The 19,413-nt window shown below is 31.4% G+C and overlaps 1 long non-coding RNA gene across 1 annotated transcript in view; it reads left to right on the top strand.

Annotated features, from left to right (window-relative positions):
- Positions 1–19,413, top strand: part of LOC119603191 — a 100,389-nt gene that overhangs the window by 58,675 nt on the left and 22,301 nt on the right. The window contains exon 3 of the long non-coding RNA XR_005231400.1: positions 16,202–16,784. This is a non-coding gene — a long non-coding RNA (uncharacterized LOC119603191). The remainder of the gene's footprint in view (positions 1–16,201; positions 16,785–19,413) is intronic.

The raw sequence follows: 19,413 nt of genomic DNA, 5'->3' as shown, positions 1-19,413 counted from the left end.
AACTAGAACTGAACTAGAACTGAACTAGAACTGAACTAGAACTGAACTAGAACTGAACTAGAACTGAACTAGAACTGAACTAGAACTGAACTAGAACTGAACTAGAACTGAACTAGAACTGAACTAGAACTGAACTAGAACTAGAACTGAACTAGAACTGAACTAGAACTGAACTAGAACTGAACTAGAACTGAACTAGAACTGAACTAGAACTGAACTAGAACTGAACTAGAACTGAACTAGACTGAACTAGAACTGAACTAGAACTGAACTAGAACTGAACTAGAACTGAACTAGAACTGAACTAGAACTGAACTAGAACTGAACTAGATCTGAACTAGATCTGAACTAGAACTGAACTAGAACTGAACTAGAACTGAACTAGAACTGAACTAGAACTGAACTAGAACTGAACTAGAACTGAACTAGAACTGAACTAGAACTGAACTAGAACTGAACTAGAACTGAACTAGAACAGAACTAGAACTGAACTAGAACTGAACTAGAACTGAACTAGAACTGAACTAGAACTGAACTAGAACTGAACTAGAACTGAACTAGAAATGAACTAGAAATGAACTAGAACTGAACTAGAACTGAACTAGAAATGAACTAGAACGGAACTGAACTAAAAATTTGTATTACTTACTCCTAAATTTTCTGCGAACATTTTGTAATAAAAGCAATTTAAGCTTTTCATAATTTATCTTTGAGTTTTCCAAGTCTTTGTAAATCATAATTCTGAAATAATGATCAAATTTCTTTGCCATTTTTTTTGTTCATAATTTTGCTGCTGCATTTATTTTCATAGAATTTTAAAACTTTAAATAACCAACGAACCAACCAAGAACCGTCAGCCAACCAAGAAAACCGACCACATTGTCTCCAATAATAATTTTTTTTTTATCAAAATTACATTGTTGTCGTCGTGCTCTCTTTTGAAACGTTGTTGTATTTTACTTAAAGTTTGCTGTTGTTGCTGGTTTTATTTTTGGTCATTTCTTAAGTTCGTTTTAATTCTATGGAACTTTGCCACACAATAATGTTTTCAATTCTTTAGAATTTTATGAAATATTAGACTTCATAAGTGTTTAGTTACGCAAAAGTATTACAGAAAAAAGAGAAAACAGAAGTAGAAGAAAAAAATAATAACAAACAAAAATATTTTTGCAAATTTACATATTAAACGCAATTCTCTTTTCGTTTTTTGTTAATATTTTTTAAAACACTTTTATTAACCAAATGTAAGACAATGTCATAAATAGCTTAAAGCTTTTTTTAAATATGAGTAAATGAGTTTTGTTTTCTGTTACGTCCAATATTGTAGTTTATTAAATTTAAATAATTTTCAAGTCGTATTACCTAATAAGCTGCTGGTGCCAAACGTTGTTTGCCCTTTTTTTATAAAAATTTAACAAAAAAATTAATAACAAAAAAAATTATATTTAAATTTCTTGTCGCCTGAAATCTGAGCTTAATTCATGCTTACACATGTTAATTTTTCTTAAGCTTATTTTACGGAACTTAAAAAAGTTAAAATTTTTTTCAATAGGTATGACTTTTGTTGGACAAAGTGTATTTTGAACACAATGCAGTTTACAAGCTTAGCCTACTATTATGGCACTTTTCTTATAATTTACGTATAAAAGTCGATTCCTGATTAACAGTGCAATTCCAGTTTATCTCTTGTTGGATTTTAGTTCTATTTCAGTTCTAGTTCAGATCTAGTTCAGTTCTAATTCAGTTCTAGTTCAGTTCTAGTTCAGTTCTAGTTCAGTTCTAGTTCAGTTCTAGTTCAGTTCTAGTTCAGTTCTAGTTCAGTTCTAGTTCAGTTCTAGTTCAGTTCTAGTTCAGTTCTAGTTCAGTTCTAGTTCAGTTCTAGTTCAGTTCTAGTTCAGTTCTAGTTCAGTTCTAGTTCAGTTCTAGTTCAGTTCTAGTTCAGTTCTAGTTCAGTTCTAGTTCAGTTCTAGTTCAGTTCTAGTTCAGTTCTAGTTCAGTTCTAGTTCAGTTCTAGTTCAGTTCTAGTTCAGTTCTAGTTCAGTTCTAGTTCAGTTCTAGTTCAGTTCTAGTTCAGTTCTAGTTCAGTTCTAGTTCAGTTCTAGTTCAGTTCTAGTTCAGTTCTAGTTCAGTTCTAGTTCAGTTCTAGTTCAGTTCTAGTTCAGTTCTAGTTCAGTTCTAGTTCAGTTCTAGTTCAGTTCTAGTTCAGTTCTAGTTCAGTTCTAGTTCAGTTCTAGTTCAGTTCTAGTTCAGTTCTAGTTCAGTTCTAGTTCAGTTCTAGTTCAGTTCTAGTTCAGTTCTAGTTCAGTTCTAGTTCAGTTCTAGTTCAGTTCTAGTTCAGTTCTAGTTACAGTTCTAGTTCCTTCTAGTCAGTTCTAGTTCAGTTCTAGTTCAGTTCTAGTTCAGTTCTAGTTCAGTTCTAGTTCAGATCTAGTTCAGTTCTAGTTCAGTTCTAGTTCTAGTTCAGTTCTAGTTCAGTTCTAGTTCAGTTCTAGTTCAGTTCTAGTTCAGTTCTAGTTCAGTTCTAGTTCATTTCTAGTTAAGTTCCAGTTCAGTTCTAGTTTAGTTCTAGTTCAGTTCTAGTTCAGTTCTAGATCAGTTCTAGTTCAGTTCTAGATTCAGTTCTAGTCCAGTTCTAGTTCAGTTCTAGTCCAGTTCTAGTTCAGTTCTAGTTCAGTTCTAGTTCAGTTCTAGTTCAGTTCTAGTTCAGTTCTAGTTCAGTTCTAGTTCAGTTCTAGTTCAGTTCTAGTTCAGTTCTAGTTCAGTTCTAGTTCAGTTCTAGTTCAGTTCTAGTTCAGTTCTAGTTCAGTTCTAGTTCAGTTCTAGTTCAGTTCTAGTTCAGTTCTAGTTCAGTTCTAGTTCAGTTCTAGTTCAGTTCTAGCTAACAAAAACATTCAAAAATTCTTATAATAAAAACTTCCCTTATGTCAATAAGTTTTACAAGTTATTGTCGATGTTCAAATTGTTGACACACAATTATTGCAATGACAGTAAAAGTAAGGTGATGGCGGTGTTATTAACAGCGAAAAATGCTAAAGAAGAGCAGCGGTAGCAAACTATTAATAAAAATAAAATTTAAATAAGTTTTACCTGTTCCTGCTAAAGTGACACTCTCTTAAATATGCAGGTGAATTCACAAAATTTACAATTTAGTTTATGAGTGTTTCTGAATAAAAATATTCAAATAATAAACGGTCTAAAGAAGAACCAAACACCGTTATACAAATAGAACTTACGTTTTCAGTGTCATTCATGGTTGTAGGTACAAAAGGTATAAATGGGATGAATGAATAGTAGAATGACGACGACGACAACAGACTGACTGAATTCCTTGCTGCTTACAAAGACGTCATTTTCTTATCGATCGGTTGTTGTTGCTGTTAGGTCTGCAGTTTTGTTGTTGTTGCTGTATGTCTGGAAGTCTGGAGTTGTTTTTTTCTTTTACTTTTTGTTGTTTGTTTTTGTTGCAACTTGTGTATCGTCTTCTGCCTTTAGTAATAATGCCACAGAGAAAACAATAAAAATAATATGAAAATAAAAGTTAAAATGCAAAAAAATTCTTTTCGTATTTGTTTAAATAAATGTGTGCTTTTTTAGCTGCATTATGCAAAGGGATGCGCGTTATTTAATGCTGTTTATAATATTACATATTGTATGTCGTATGCATAAATAAATTCACTTACATTACCAGTAGCAACAATATGTTTGTTTATGTTTGTTTATGTTTCTTTCATTTTTTTCTTTTCGTCAAAAGCTAAAAAAGGAAATACTTTTGGTAACAAACGGTAGCAAGGACATTCGCTCGTTTCGTTAATTCATTCATTTATTTTTTCATTCACATTGTAATGCTAAATGCAATTACACATACAAGTAAAATTGTACTCTATCTTATAAGGATATATTCACACACTCAAGCAGAGAATGTATATGAGACTGAGTAAGTGTATTTCAGAATATGTATATTCAACTGCAGTCAACTACACTGCAGACAAATTTATATTTTCTAGTTCTGATTCAGTCCTTGTTTAGTTCTAGTTCGGTTCTAGTTCAGTTCTAGTTCAGTTCTAGTTCAGTTCTAGTTCAGTTCTAGTTCAGTTCTAGTTCACTTCTAGTTCACTTCTAGTTCAGTTCTAGTTGAGTTCTAGTTGAGTTCTGGTTGAGTTCTAGCTCAGTTCTAGTTCAGTTCTAGTTCAGTTCTAGTTCAGTTCTAGTTCAGTTCTAGTTCAGTTCTAGTTCAGTTCTAGTTCAGTTCTAGTTCAGTTCTAGTTCAGTTCTAGTTCAGTTCTAGTTCAGTTCTAGTTCAGTTCTAGTTCAGTTCTAGTTCAGTTCTAGTTCAGTTCTAGTTCAGTTCTAGTTCAGTTCTAGTTCAGTTCTAGTTCAGTTCTAGTTCAGTTCTAGTTCAGTTCTAGTTCAGTTCTAGTTCAGTTCTAGTTCAGTTCTAGTTCAGTTCTAGTTCAGTTCTAGTTCAGTTCTAGTTCAGTTCTAGTTCACTTCTAGTTCACTTCTAGTTCAGTTCTAGTTGAGTTCTAGTTGAGTTCTAGTTGAGTTCTGGTTGAGTTCTAGCTCAGTTCTAGTTCAGTTCTAGTTCAGTTCTAGTTCAGTTCTAGTTCAGTTCTAGTTCAGTTCTAGTTCAGTTAGTTCTAGTTCAGTTCTAGTTCAGTTCTAGTTCAGTTCTAGTTCAGTTCTAGTTCAGTTCTAGTTCAGTTCTAGTTCAGTTCTAGTTCAGTTCTAGTTTCAGTTCTAGTTCAGTTCTAGTTCAGTTCTAGTTCAGTTCTAGTTCAGTTCTAGTTCAGTTCTAGTTCAGTTCTAGTTCAGTTCTAGTTCAGTTCTAGTTCAGTTCTAGTTCAGTTCTAGTTCAGTTCTAGTTCAGTTCTAGTTCAGTTCTAGTTCAGTTCTAGTTCAGTTCTAGTTCAGTTCTAGTTCAGTTCTAGTTCAGTTCTAGTTCAGTTCTAGTTCAGTTCTAGTTCAGTTCTAGTTCAGTTCTAGTTCAGTTTCTAGTTCAGTTCTAGTTCAGTTCTAGTTCAGTTCTAGTTCAGTTCTAGTTCAGTTCTAGTTCAGTTCTAGTTCAGTTCTAGTTCAGTTCTAGTTCAGTTCTAGTTCAGTTCTAGTTCAGTTCTAGTTCAGTTCTAGTTCAGTTCTAGTTCAGTTCTAGTTCAGTTCTAGTTCAGTTCTAGTTCAGTTCTAGTTCAGTTTAGTCAGTTCTAGGTCAGTTCTAGTTCAGTTCTAGTTCAGTTCTAGTTCAGTTCTAGTTCAGTTCTAGTTCAGTTCTAGTTCAGTTCTAGTTCAGTTCTAGTTCAGTTCTAGATCAGTTCTAGTTCAGTCCTGGTTCAATTCTAGTTCTGATCAAGTTCCCACGTTTCTTTCAGTGCAATAGAACAAGTGCGAGTACGTACCAACATCAATTTGCCAACAAATGAAGAAAGCAACCGTTTGTGCAGCAAAAGTTTTTAAATGCAATTTATTCTTTCATTTTCAATGTTACGTTTACGTTGTGTTATCGATGTTTGCTGCTGTTGTTGGCTGTTAACTTATTTTATGTTTCAGTTATTATGTTGCAAGTAAAATTTGTATATGCAGTCATGTCTGTCTGTATTTAGTTATAAATATGAGTGTATGTGTGAAATTCTACTTTTTTACTTTCTGCCCATTTCTTCCTATGGATGGTTGGCTGTTTGATGGTTTGTATGAAAGAAAATTATGCGACACGGGAATAAAGTTGAAAGTTGTTGTTTGTTTATAATAAAAAAAAACAGAAAAAATATAAAGTGTATACATAGAAACGGCAACAGCAGCAATAACAAAAATGAAAGCAAGGATACTTTATTATACCACACAGCAGACATAGCAAACGTGTATAAAGAGTTTGTTTTTGTCTCGTGTCTTTTTTGTTTTTGCTAAATGTCCTTTAAGCTCAGTCAAATGAAAATAAAATATACTTTCCATTTTTATTTTTTCACGGAGAAAATAAAAAATAAAAATCAAACACTCGAAAATTAAAATGTTTTGGTTTTTTTTCCTTTTTTTCGAAAACATGGTTTTCTAACACAGCTTTAATAACAAGAGATTTGTTTTTGTATTAAAATAATAGTTTAAAGGATTTTGTTCAATACTACATTCCAAATTTTAAGTTTTAAATATTTTGGTAAAATAATATGGTTTAGAAATAGGTACATTTACTGGTCTTTAAATTCATATTACATATTTTCAAATCTTTTAAAGAAAATTGTTTGTGGATTTTGCTTTTGCTTTTTTAATTCTAGTAATTCCTTGGTTCAAATCTTTTCATTCAAATTAGCACGTTTTATACAATTTAAAGAGTTTCATTTCGTTTTTGTTAACAATTTAACACTTAAAGAAATAACGAACTACTTTGAAAACTTTCTTCCAACAAAAGCACACATACAAACAAAAGTTTTCTTGCATTTACACTTAGATACTTATTTATATACATTAGGATGTCCCATAGAAAATTGTTGAGGATTTGAACTCAATAAATTTGTATGATGCACTTATTTCTTTTTATTATCAAAGTAAATAACTAAAGATATCAAGTTTTTGTAATTTTATTTAATTTTTTAAAATACACTTGTATGTATTGACACCACTCTGTATTTATTCGAGAAGGTTTTTTACTTATCCAGTCCGACTGTTGCTAAGAAAAAACGCATTTATTCTACAACATTTTTCATTCACAGAATTTATCTTCTTCATTTAGAGACCTTCCTAATATGACTACGATTACAATACTCATGAACTCTAAAAAAGTTCTTTTAAACCTTTATATTCATGTATGTATTTTTATATGTATGTGTGTACATATTCGAAAGGATGCTTACAATGTCATAAACCTTCTTTTATTTTTCGTATCATGACTAATAAAGGAAAGCATTACAATGAAATGGTATTAACAAAAATTGTATTAATAGTTTTTCTTCAAACTATTTAATAAGTTTTGTACTCCTAAGAAAGGATGGAAAACTGAGTACTATTGTAATTTTTTTTCAGTACTTTTTGATAACGAAAAATACCTTATTATTGCCAGGACATCTTATACTATAGACTTTATTATAGAAAAGACTATACTATAGATTCGACTATATACTAGACTGTAGATTAAACTATACACTATAGACCAGAATATAGACTAGACTATAAGTAGGACATTAAATGAGGCTATGAGCAGGACTATAGAGTAGATTATAGACTAGACTATATACAAGACTATAGCCTATACTATAGACTAACAGATAGACTCGACTAGACTATAGACTAGGACTATAGACTAGACTATTAGACTAGGCTATAGGACTAGGCTATAGACTAGACTATAGACTAGACTATAGACTAGACTATAGACTAGACTATAGACTAGACTATAGACTAGACTATAGACTAGACTATAGACTAGACTATAGACTAGACTATAGACTAGACTATAGACTAGGACTATAGACTAGACTTATAGACTAGACTATAGACTAGACTATAGACTAGACTATAGACTAGACTATAGACTAGACTATAGACTAGACTATAGACTAGACTATAGACTAGACTATAGACTAGACTATAGACTAGACTATAGACTAGACTATAGACTAGACTATAGACTAGACTATAGACTAGACTATAGACTAGACTATAGACTAGACTATAGACTAGACTATAGACTAGACTATAGACTAGACTATAGACTACTAGACTATAGACTAGACTATAGACTAGACTATAGACTAGACTATAGACTAGACTATAGACTAGACTAATAGACTAGACTAGACTATAGACTAGACTATAGACTAGACTATAGACTAGACTATAGACTAGACTATAGACTAGACTATAGACTAGACTATAGACTAGACTATAGACTAGACTATAGACTAGACTATAGACTAGACTATAGACTAGACTATAGACTAGACTATAGACTAGACTATAGACTAGACTATAGACTAGACTATAGACTAGACTATAGACTAGACTATAGACTAGACTATAGACTAGACTATAGACTAGACTATAGACTAGACTATAGACTAGACTATAGACTAGACTATAGACTAGACTATAGACTAGACTATAGACTAGACTATAGACTAGACTATAGACTAGACTATAGACTAGACTATAGACTAGACTATAGACTAGACTATAGACTAGACTATAGACTAGACTATAGACTAGACTATAGACTAGACTATAGACTATAGACTAGACTATAGACTAGACTAGACTATAGACTAGACTATACTAGACTAGACTAGACTATAGACTAGACTAGACTAGACTATAGACTAGACTAGACTAGACTAGACAGACTAGACTAGACTAGACTATAGACTAGACTAGACTAGACTAGACTATAGACTAGACTAGACTATAGACTAGACTATAGACTAGACTATAGACTAGACTATAGACTAGACTATAGACTAGACTATAGACTAGACTATAGACTAGACTATAGACTAGACTATAGACTAGACTATAGACTAGACTATAGACTAGACTATAGACTAGACTATAGACTAGACTATAGACTAGACTATAGACTAGACTATAGACTAGACTATAGACTAGACTATAGACTAGACGACTGATAGACTAGACTATGATAGACTATAGACTAGACTATAGACTAGACTATAGACTAGACTATAGACTAGACTATAGACTAGACTATAGACTAGACTATAGACTAGACTATAGACTAGATTATAGACTAGACTATAGACTAGACTATAGACTAGACTATAGACTAGTTTTTTGGTGGTACTACATATTTTTGTATCACCCTGTCATTTGTAAATCTTTACCAAAAAGAGAAATAAGTACTCATACAACCACTCATACTTGCCACTGAACTTTAAAGAAAGAATAAAATATTAATAAAACAAAGAAAAAACTAAAAAAAGAACTTGGAAAAAAGTAAACTAAGAACTTTAGTTTTTCTTGCTGAGTTCTTTGTTTTGCTGAACAACTTAAAGAACAATACGGAAAAATCTTTGTCAAATTAAAAAGTAGCAATTTAAAGTATATTTGTAGTGCTGAGCAAAAACCCAATAGTTTTAGAAGGAGGGCGGTTTGTTTTTCCTCAAATTTTTAACTACTTGTTTGATTCAAGTTAATAAATTTTGGAATAATTTTATACATTTGAACCTTCAGCAGTTCGTCACTTCTGTAAGTAAACTACATAGAAGACACAATTTTCTTATGTAATATACCTTAATCTGGCAAAAGCAATAATATAATGTCAGTGCCCAGGACCGAAACCATGAACTGCAGGGAATATGTACACACTCAGAAACGCACTCTCCGAGAAAAATAATTTGCCTTGGCAGTGATACTTTATTTTCTGGCTCACATTCGCATGTGTGTATCATCAACAACATCACAGCAATTTGTATGTATATGAAGTTAAATTTTTTTGTTTGGTGTATGCAACAAACATATGTTGCATCATGATGATGACGACGATGTAGTTGCCACATAAAACGTTAAATTTCTTTCTTTACGCATTACTTGTTTGTTTCAATGTGTGCTTAAAAAGAGAGAAGACAATGCAAAATATTCTTGAAACAGTTAACAGTTTCTTGTTTTGTAGTTTTTTTCTTAAGTTTTTTTTTTTTTTAAGTTTATGGCACTTAAAATTATTATAAGACAGATAAGTTACAGAAATATTTACATTTGAAAAAGTATAACATTTTTATAGTCATACACACATACACTACTCTATATAGAGTTTTAATTAACACACACATGCCTAAAAACATTAGGGGTAGCTCAAATTATAAGATACGAAAGAAAAGTGTGTAATATTTTCAATTAAATTTAACAGCAGTTTGTCTCAATGGCTTTTCTTAAATTATTCCTTTTTTGAACCCTGCTAATGTCTTGTAGATATGATTTTAATATGAAATAAAGTTAACAAATGCTTATTTTTTGGTATTTTTCTTGGCTTATTTAGTTGGTTTTTTTTTTAAACTCATTTATGTAGCTGATTGTTTCAGTCTTTTAGTCATAGTTACTACTGGTGGTAGTTGCAATATATATGCATGTATAAACTGGTGGCACGTTGCACGACTGTGACTGTTCTTTTAGAATTGAATGAAGTACAAAAACTTTCACTATTTTAATTACACGTGCAATAATATTGTTTATACCACATAAGATTGCAGTTTGTTGTGTGAGTGAAACACTGAGAAAAATTTTGTCTTGTGAATAATTTACTTTTGAAGCACTATCAGTTAAGATAAGAGAGTAATAAAAGAAGCATATTATTGATATCATTTATTTTATCAATAAAAGAGATACAAATCTGGGATAAATACACGATCTACAATATAATTATATCAAGGACCATTAAAAAAATGTTGGATTGCTTTAAATGTGGGGCTAACAAGAAAATGTGTGATTGTTTTAAATATGAGATCTACACATGCTGCAATGAATCCACAATTGCTCCAAATTTTGGATAGATAAAATATCTGGGATCATTTAAATCTGGGACCTACAAAGTGGGATTAAATAACAACTGCGACAGCTCTGATTGAATTGCCTGGATTTAGGGATAAATAAAATATTTACGATCGATTTAAATCTGGAACCAAAAAAGTATCTTTGATTGCTTTTAATTTGCGATCAATAGGATGAACATAAGATGTACAGTTGCTTTATATCTTATGTAAGGGTCTACAATTACTCTAAATTCTAAAGATTCTAAGATTGTACTAAATCTAGCAAGAATTAATCATATACGATTACTTTAAATCTGAAACTAAATAGGATTTATGACAACTTTAAATTTTGGATCAATAAAAAATCAACAATTTCTTAAAATTTGTGACTATAAAGGATATAAAATTGCTCTAAATGTAGGTTCAATAAAGGATCTACGATTGTGTTAAATATGAGACCAACAAATGATCCATAATTGATCTAAATCAGCGACCAATAAAAGATCTATGATTGCTTCAAATGTGGAACTAGTAAAGGATCTAAGATTGATATAGATCTGAGATCAATACAATTGATCTAAATCAGCTTTAAATGTGGAACACATAAAGTTCTACTATTAATATCTGAAATCAATTAAAGATCTATGATCGTTTTAAATCTGGAAAAAATTATCTTTCAACAATAAAAAAAAAGATCTTAGATCGCCCAAGTTCTTGGTTTGTTCAAAACTTGCAAACAAGCGTCGATCAACTATTGATCTAAATCGTTAATGTACAACTGGTTTAAAACTAGGGTCCATAACAGATCTACAGTAACAAGTGCCTTAAATCACTAATTGTATAAAATCCCTTTAATTCTGGAATCAAGTAAGGTTGTTTCATTATGCTAAATTCCGGATCAATAAAGGATCTACGATTATAAGCGATTTTAATCAAGAGTAGTACAAGTTCTTGGTTTGTTCAAAACTTGCAAACAAGCGTCGATCAACAATTGATCTAAATCGTAGATGTACAACTGGTTTAAAACTAGGCTCCATAAAAGATCTACAATAACAAGTGCCTTAAATCAGGAATGATCAATAATTGTATAAAATCCCTTTAATTCTGGAATCAAGTAAGGTTGTTTCATTATGGTAAATTCCGGATCAATAAAGGATCTACAATTTATTTAAAAGGATCTGCAATTACTCTAAATATGGGATCAATAAAAGATCTACAATTGTCTTAAATCTGAAACCAACAAATTATCTTCGATTCGTAAACGATCTTAGTTTGCCTTTAATATACTATTCGAATCAAGAGTAATACAAAATCTTAAATTGTTTAAAACTCGGATCTAGGATTGCTTTAAATCTAAAGCAAACATAATCCCAAAAATGATATAAGTCTGCTTTAAATCTGGATGTAAAATTACACTACATCAAGATCAATATAAAATCTTCATTCGAAGTTTTTTTAAACTGACAATCCCAAATTGGTTTTGGATATCTCTTTGTTGTTAAAGGGATTAACAGATGGCCAAAACATTAATATTTTTACTTGTCTTAAAATAGCTTCCAGAGAAGTGAAAAAAGATGTATACTATAAATAGCTTCCAGAGAAGTGAAAAAAGAAGTATACTGTATTGGTTAATCAAGTAATCAACTGATTTCTTTGATTACTCTCACACTGAGAAATAATATTTATTTTTCTCTAAGTGTAAGTGTAAAACCCACAATTATTTGCTTTTTTGCAACTGGTGCGTTTTTGAGCTGATTATTTGTTTGTTTAAATATTTATTATACTTTTTTTTAACATTGAACTGTCTTATTTTTACTCTATTTAACTAAAATGTCTGTACAAAAGTCTAGCAGTTAGTCAGTTTATCTGTCTGTCTGTCCAACTTTCTATCTATTTGGGTTTATGTTAACATTGATGTTGTTTGTTAAATTGTCTGGCGGCTGTCTGTCTGTCTATTGTTGGGGTTTAACTGCTTTTTCATGTACGCACTTAATAAATGTATTTATGAATAAAATATGTTTTGTTTTCATTTACGTTTGTTTTACTATATAACGAATTTATCATGCTCAAATAGTTTTTATTACTTGCAATACATAATTGTTTGGGTAGGAGAAAATGGGCAATTTGAATTGCTTTTACTAAAAGAACCCTTTTATATTTCTGAAAAATTAACAATTTTTCTTGATTAGAAATGATTTTTAATGTAAATTCTTACTTTAAACTGGTAGTTTGATGTCTTATTATGACTTGCTTCTCGTGCTTTACTAATTTTCTCTTGTCTTTTGTGTTCAAAATAAAATCATTGTTTTCCTTTTGCCAACTTCCGTCATTGTGGTTTCAGTTTCACTAGAAAAGGATAATAAAACATATATTTGTCTGTAGTTACAAAAAGTTTTTAAAAGTTTTCTTTACTACAACTCTTATCACCTTCTCCGTCTTTCCATTGTTTTAGCGCGGAAAGTGAATGTGTTTTCTTTGAAATAATAAAAGTAAAAACTTTTAATTCAGAAAATGTGTTAAATCTCCCGCTGTTTTCTTTGGGGGGAAAATTTAATAATTAGTTTATTTTATTAGAACTAACAAAAACACCTTCAAAAGTGTGAAGGTGTTTTTCTAATTTATCCTAATAAAGCTGGTGTTAAAGCTTTAAGTTCTTGTGAAATTGAAACCTTAGATCGTTCATCTATATTGAACACTAGTTATCCCGGGGTGCTTCGCAGCAAACCTTTTAAAATTTTATATTTACTTTATTATTAAATAAATATTGGAGGTACAGTGCCCACTATCGTAACATTTCAATGTTGCTCATGCAAAATTTGAGGATTCCATCTCTAACGGTTTCCCAGTTATACGAATCTTTGTATTTAATTCATATGGGAGGTGCCACGCCCCTTATTGTTTACAGTTTCTTATATTTAATATAAGAGGTGACATGTCCCCTGTGGAGTCTAGATTTGGTTAGGAAACTTACGATTTAAGGTTCTCGGATGTGCTCCGAATACAACTCTTTCAAATAAACTTCCAAATTGCTAAAAATTTTTCAATCAAAATAGTCAGTCAAGAAATCGAGAAATCACTCTCGAGTTCAATTGTGTCTTTGCCAAAATCATCAGTTTTATAAAAACTTTAGTTAAATTCTCGTTATTTAAAAAAAAACATCTCTCATTATTTTATTAAACACAAAATATTCTAACAAATCTTAAAAATTTATATGACAAATATCTGTAAAAAATCCCAACACATACTTTTTAATAAAATTATTAATTTTATGAGCAAAAATATCATATATTTAAAAATAATATTCAAAAAAAAAAACTCATAATTTCGTTAAATAGCAATAATTTGGTATAAGTTTAACTTAACAGGCTGTCTGTCTTTCTGCTGTTAAATTTTTTTTGCCAATTTTTTAAATAGTCAATTATAACTGAATTTTTTATTGCCATCTTAGTAACTGGTCTTGTCTTTTTTTCAAAAAAAAAAATTTTTTACGATTCTATGAAGTTGTATGATTGTGGTGGCATGACTAGCGTTTCGCTTTTAGATTTGACTGACTTGACTGGTACGCTTTTTAGCTTTCAAACGTTTTTGTTAGAGGTTGTTTTTTTTTTTCGTCTGTTTGTTAAACTTAATTCGACACGCGGTGACCTCTGACTTTGACTCATTACATGTAAGAAATATTTACTAGTTACTAAACATTTACAATTTTTCTAGTTTTTCTAAGAGGTTTTTCTATCCAACTTTTTGCAGTTCGCTGCAAATAAAATGTCTAAAAAGGTTGAAGGAAAAAAAAAACAAACTAAATAAATATTTTATAGTTTGAGTGAACATAATAATGGAATGCGTTTGATCTTGTGACTTTTTGTAAATTCTAAATAGATTTTATGTTTTTTTTTTCTGGTTTGTTTGCAAAAATGTTGGTTAGCGGCGCAGAAAAGTGATGGTGTTGAGGCCAAGACTTTGCAAACAACAAATTAAATGTTTAGAATTTTAAAAAGTTCCGGAATCAAGATTTTATAAAGAGCTTTCGAAATGTTAGATTGTCTCTAATATAATCTTAGCTTTGCTATAGCCTAGACTATAGTCTGAGCCATAGTCTGGGTTATAGCCTGAGCTATAGTCTGGTATTCAGTTGGGACTTTAGTTTGATTTAAATATAGTTTGGAGTATATTTTACATATTTTTATACTTGGATATACTAGTCTATAGTCTAGTCTATCGTCTAGTCTATAGTCTAGTCTATAGTCTAGTCTATAGTCTAGTCTATAGTCTAGTCTATAGTCTAGTCTATAGTCTAGTCTATAGTCTAGTCTATAGTCTAGTCTATAGTCTAGTCTATAGTCTAGTCTATAGTCTAGTCTATAGTCTAGTCTATAGTCTAGTCTAAAGTCTAGTCTATAGTCTAGTCTATAGTCTAGTCTATAGTCTAGTCTATAGTCTAGTCTATAGTCTAGTCTATAGTCTAGTCTATAGTCTAGTCTAAAGTCTAGTCTATAGTCTAGTCTATAGTCTAGTCTATAGTCTAGTCTATAGTCTAGTCTATAGTCTAGTCTATAGTCTAGTCTATAGTCTAGTCTATAGTCTAGTCGTATAGTCTAGTCTATAGTCTAGTCTATAGTCTAGTCTATAGTCTAGTCTATAGTCTAGTCTATAGTCTAGTCTATAGTCTAGTCTATAGTCTAGTCTAGTATATAGTCTAGTCTATAGTCTAGTCTATAGTCTAGTCTATAGTCTAGTCTATAGTCTAGTCTATAGTCTAGTCTATAGTCTAGTCTATAGTCTAGTCTATAGTCTAGTCTATAGTCTAGTCTATAGTCTAGTCTATAGTCTAGTCTATAGTCTAGTCTATAGTCTAGTCTATAGTCTAGTCTATAGTCTAGTCTATAGTCTAGTCTATAGTCTAGTCTATAGTCTAGTCTATAGTCTAGTCTAGTCTATAGTCTAGTCTATAGTCTAGTCTATAGTCTAGTCTATAGTCTAGTCTATAGTCTAGTCTATAGTCTAGTCTATAGTCTAGTCTATAGTCTAGTCTATAGTCTAGTCTATAGTCTAGTCTATAGTCTAGTCTATAGTCTAGTATAGTAGTCTATAGTCTAGTCTATAGTCTAGTCTATAGTCTAGTCTATAGTCTAGTCTATAGTCTAGTCTATAGTCTAGTCTATAGTCTAGTCTATAGTCTAGTCTATAGTCTAGTCTATAGTCTAGTCTATAGTCTAGTCTATAGTCTAGTCTATAGTCTAGTCTATAGTCTAGTCTAGTCTAGTCTAGTCTAGTCTAGTCTAGTCTGTAGTCTAGTCTATAGTCTAGTCTATAGTCTAGTCTATAGTCTAGTCTATAGTCTAGTCTATAGTCTAGTCTATAGTCTAGTCTATAGTCTAGTCTATAGTCTAGTCTATTGTCTAGTCTATTGTCTAGTCTATTGTCTAGTCTATAGTCTAGTCTATATTCTAGTCTATAGTCTATTATGTATATAGTCTAGTCTATAGTCTAGTATATAGTCTAGTCTATAGTCTAGTCTGTAGTCTAGTCTATAGTATGTTCTATAGTCTGGTCTATAATAGGGAGCAATAGTCTTATCTATTGCCTGGACTATAGTCTGGTCTTTCGTCTGGACTATAGTCTGATCTTTAATCTGGACTATAGTCTGTAGTCTGGTATTTATTTCTTATTTCTTGATTAATTTCAATTATCGTTCTGTAAAATCGTTATTACAATCTAATTAAAATATGTTTTCTCTTTCATTCCAGGACTTTATTATCAAAATTCAAAATTTTCTTTTTGGAAAAAAGAACAAGGAAACCTGTAAAATAACCACAAAAGGGAAATCAATACATTTGTTTGGCTTCGATTTCTTGCAAAAAAAAAAAACAACAACATACGAACAACAAATCAAACAAACAAATCTTTCATGGACCAGACAACCAACAAAAGTCAATTCATTAGAAAAAATCGTTAGAAAAAAGTGTTAATAAAATATTTTACGTTTTCTGCAAAAAAAAAAAACACTTTTTTGGCCCTAAAACAAACGTTTCTAATTACAAACTAAGTTTTTTTTTATAATTTTTTCTATTAACTTAAATCAATTAAATTGTGCGCGTTTTTTAAAAATTGTTGCGTAAAGTAAAAATCGGACGAAACGTAAGTCGTGTTTGAAAAGTGTCGTAAACGTAAGTGAAAATTTTAAGATAAAAGTGAGAGTAAAGCAAATAAAAGCAGCAGCCTTAGCGCAAACGTAACGGGGACGACGAGCGGCAACAACGGCCAAGATAAATAATTATCTTATGGATTGCTGGACGGGTAACGCCCGACTGGCGAGTGTTTTAGTTTAAGGTGAGTTGAAAATAACTTTATTGGAATATTTATTAAATTTATAAATTTTATAGAATTTTTATTATGTTATAATTTTTTGAAAAATTACTTCCTTGATAATGAATACTATTTAGTGTTGGGTTTTTTTTGTTCTTTTTAAATTTATCAATTGTGGTCATTGGTGGCGAGAACTAACTTTTTTTTTTGTTTTCGAACTGTGTGAAGTAATTAAATTTTTTTTTGCATTTATGTTTTTAACAGTCGTGGTTTTTTTATTTCAAGACAGATTAATGAATGCATTTGTGGTGGCATACACCAAGTGACAGATAATAAGTGGTACAGTTTTACAAAAGGGGTTAAATTTTTATTGATGTTTTATATATATGTAAATCTTGTAAACTTGGACCGACAGAATAAAGAGATAAGATCATTAGTGTTCCATACATAATGTGCACTTTCTCTTTCTTTGAACAGACTGACAGTGGCCAGAGAAGTTACCGCAACCAAATAAAGGGATATCGTTAGACTGCCTTGATAGGAGAGCTTACATTCGGTCAGATTACGATATACAAGGATTAATCCTCTGCGATACCAACGAGGAGAAGTTTCTCATTGTCGCGATAGAAAATGTTAAAATGATACGAATGCTTATGACAGTGCATAAAGAAATCTTGGACGGAAAGTTGTTTAGAACTGGAGAACTACAAGTGCTCTTACGGTATGGTGGAGTGCTCAAATAATGTTGTAATGGAGGTCAAGTCGACCTGTTCATGTCAATGCTTCACGACAAAGTCATTGCTAAACACCAAGAACATAAAAAACATTCGTTTATTGTAAAAGGTCCTGCAATTGAGACATGGGTATTAGAGGATGCAGACGAATCGGTACAACATATTTTGTGTTACAGCCTGCGCAGACTGAGATATCTTAGGATACATTCGTTCGTGATTTACGCAGCTTCAAGGTGTGAGTACAGATAGTTCTTTCTGGGGACCAAAGGGATAACAATGCATCTGAAAATTTCCTCTAAATTACGAGCTTTCCATAGAACCGAACCGATATGGCCGAGTCTAGAATCGAACGGATGTGAGATCAGTCAACCAAGTAGCTTGATACTAGAACTTCTCTCAATGAAGATGTAATGATTAACAAAGGGATAACAATGCATTTCAGAATTTCCTTCAAATCACGAGATTTCCATAGAACCGAACCGATATGGCCGAGTCTAGAGTCGAACGGATGTGAGATCAGTCGGCCAAGTAGCCTGATACTAGAACTTCTCTTATTGAAGATGTAATGATCAACAAAATCAATAGTCGGTCAGGGTTTTTCTACATGTGTGCTTAGGGGGAATGTGCTCCCCCTAAGCATGTATTAGGATCTTCAGTGAGTTCCATTTTGGGGGGAAAATTTCTTGTTGGTTATAATTGCCAAATTCTTCAGCAGAAATGTTGTCTAATGAATTGACTCTCAATATAACTCAATCTCTTAACTGATACTTTTTCTGTAGCCGTACTGATGGTATTATGTGTACATCGCTTATAAAATAATGACAGACTTGATGAATATCAAATGACCAGTAAAACCATTAACTGATCTATAAAACGATCCTGTTGCAGATAGAAGTTGAAAATACATGCATCAACAAGGACTTCTTAATCCATCAGATCCTGTTGTATGGAGAAGAAACAACCGACTTTCAAACTCGAAATCAGTTATTATAACTTTCAATCTCTTGATGAAGATCAAATGACCAGCAAAACCCAAAATTGAACAATAAAGAGATCCTGTTGCAGATAAAAGTTAAAAATGCCTCTATCAACAAGGACCTCTTAATAAGTTCCATCAGATCTTGGTGTTTGGACTTACAGACTGGAAACCAGTTATTATAACTTCCAATCTCTTGATGAAGATCAAATGACCAACAAAACCCATAATTGAACAATAAAGAGATCCTGTTGTAGATACAAGTTGAAAATACATTTATTAACAAGGACTTCCTAATAAATTCCATAAGATTCTGTTGTTTAGAGAAGAAAGGACGGAAACTACAACTAAGTGAGGATCTATTATGGAGATCGGTTAACCTTGCTAATGTCAAGAGCAGAAAATCCGTTGCCATAATTTGAGGTTATTTCATGCTTTTACGTTAGTTTGTTTGAAAGGAGAATATTTGTTAGATCAAATCCAGAGAAAAATGCCTAGACCTCTATCAGGCCTGTTGTGTGATCCTTTACCAGTGTTTCTGGTGGGAATCGAACTCTTGACCTTCTTACTGATAGACTATAACAGTAACTTCTGACCTATCGGATACTTTTAGGGATTGAGTCAATATCATTGCTGCTGTATTCTTCATTGCATATCTCCCTGTTTTAAAGTAGTAGTTAACGCTTTCTATATGTATGTACATTTGTAGCTGCTGTCTGGTGATTTATAATTATTTTTATAATAAATATATGTTGTTTTTTTTTTCTCTCGTCATTGTTGTTGCTGTACTGTTTAGTACATACTTCTTTGTATTTCTAAACGTACAAATGTTTTGTTAGTGACCTTGAATGCTTTCATGCAAGTCTATACAGAGAGTTTGTAGTTAGTTATCGTTGTTGTCGTTTTTTTTCCTCATTTAAAGTTTTTTGTATTCATTATAATA

Source organism: Lucilia sericata, unplaced genomic scaffold (genome assembly GCF_015586225.1).
Source record: "Lucilia sericata isolate MDLA Ls3-8-SP2 unplaced genomic scaffold, ASM1558622v1 Contig000282F_arrow, whole genome shotgun sequence".
NCBI lineage: Eukaryota > Metazoa > Arthropoda > Insecta > Diptera > Calliphoridae > Lucilia > Lucilia sericata.
This window is presented reverse-complemented; position numbering and strand designations above follow the sequence as displayed.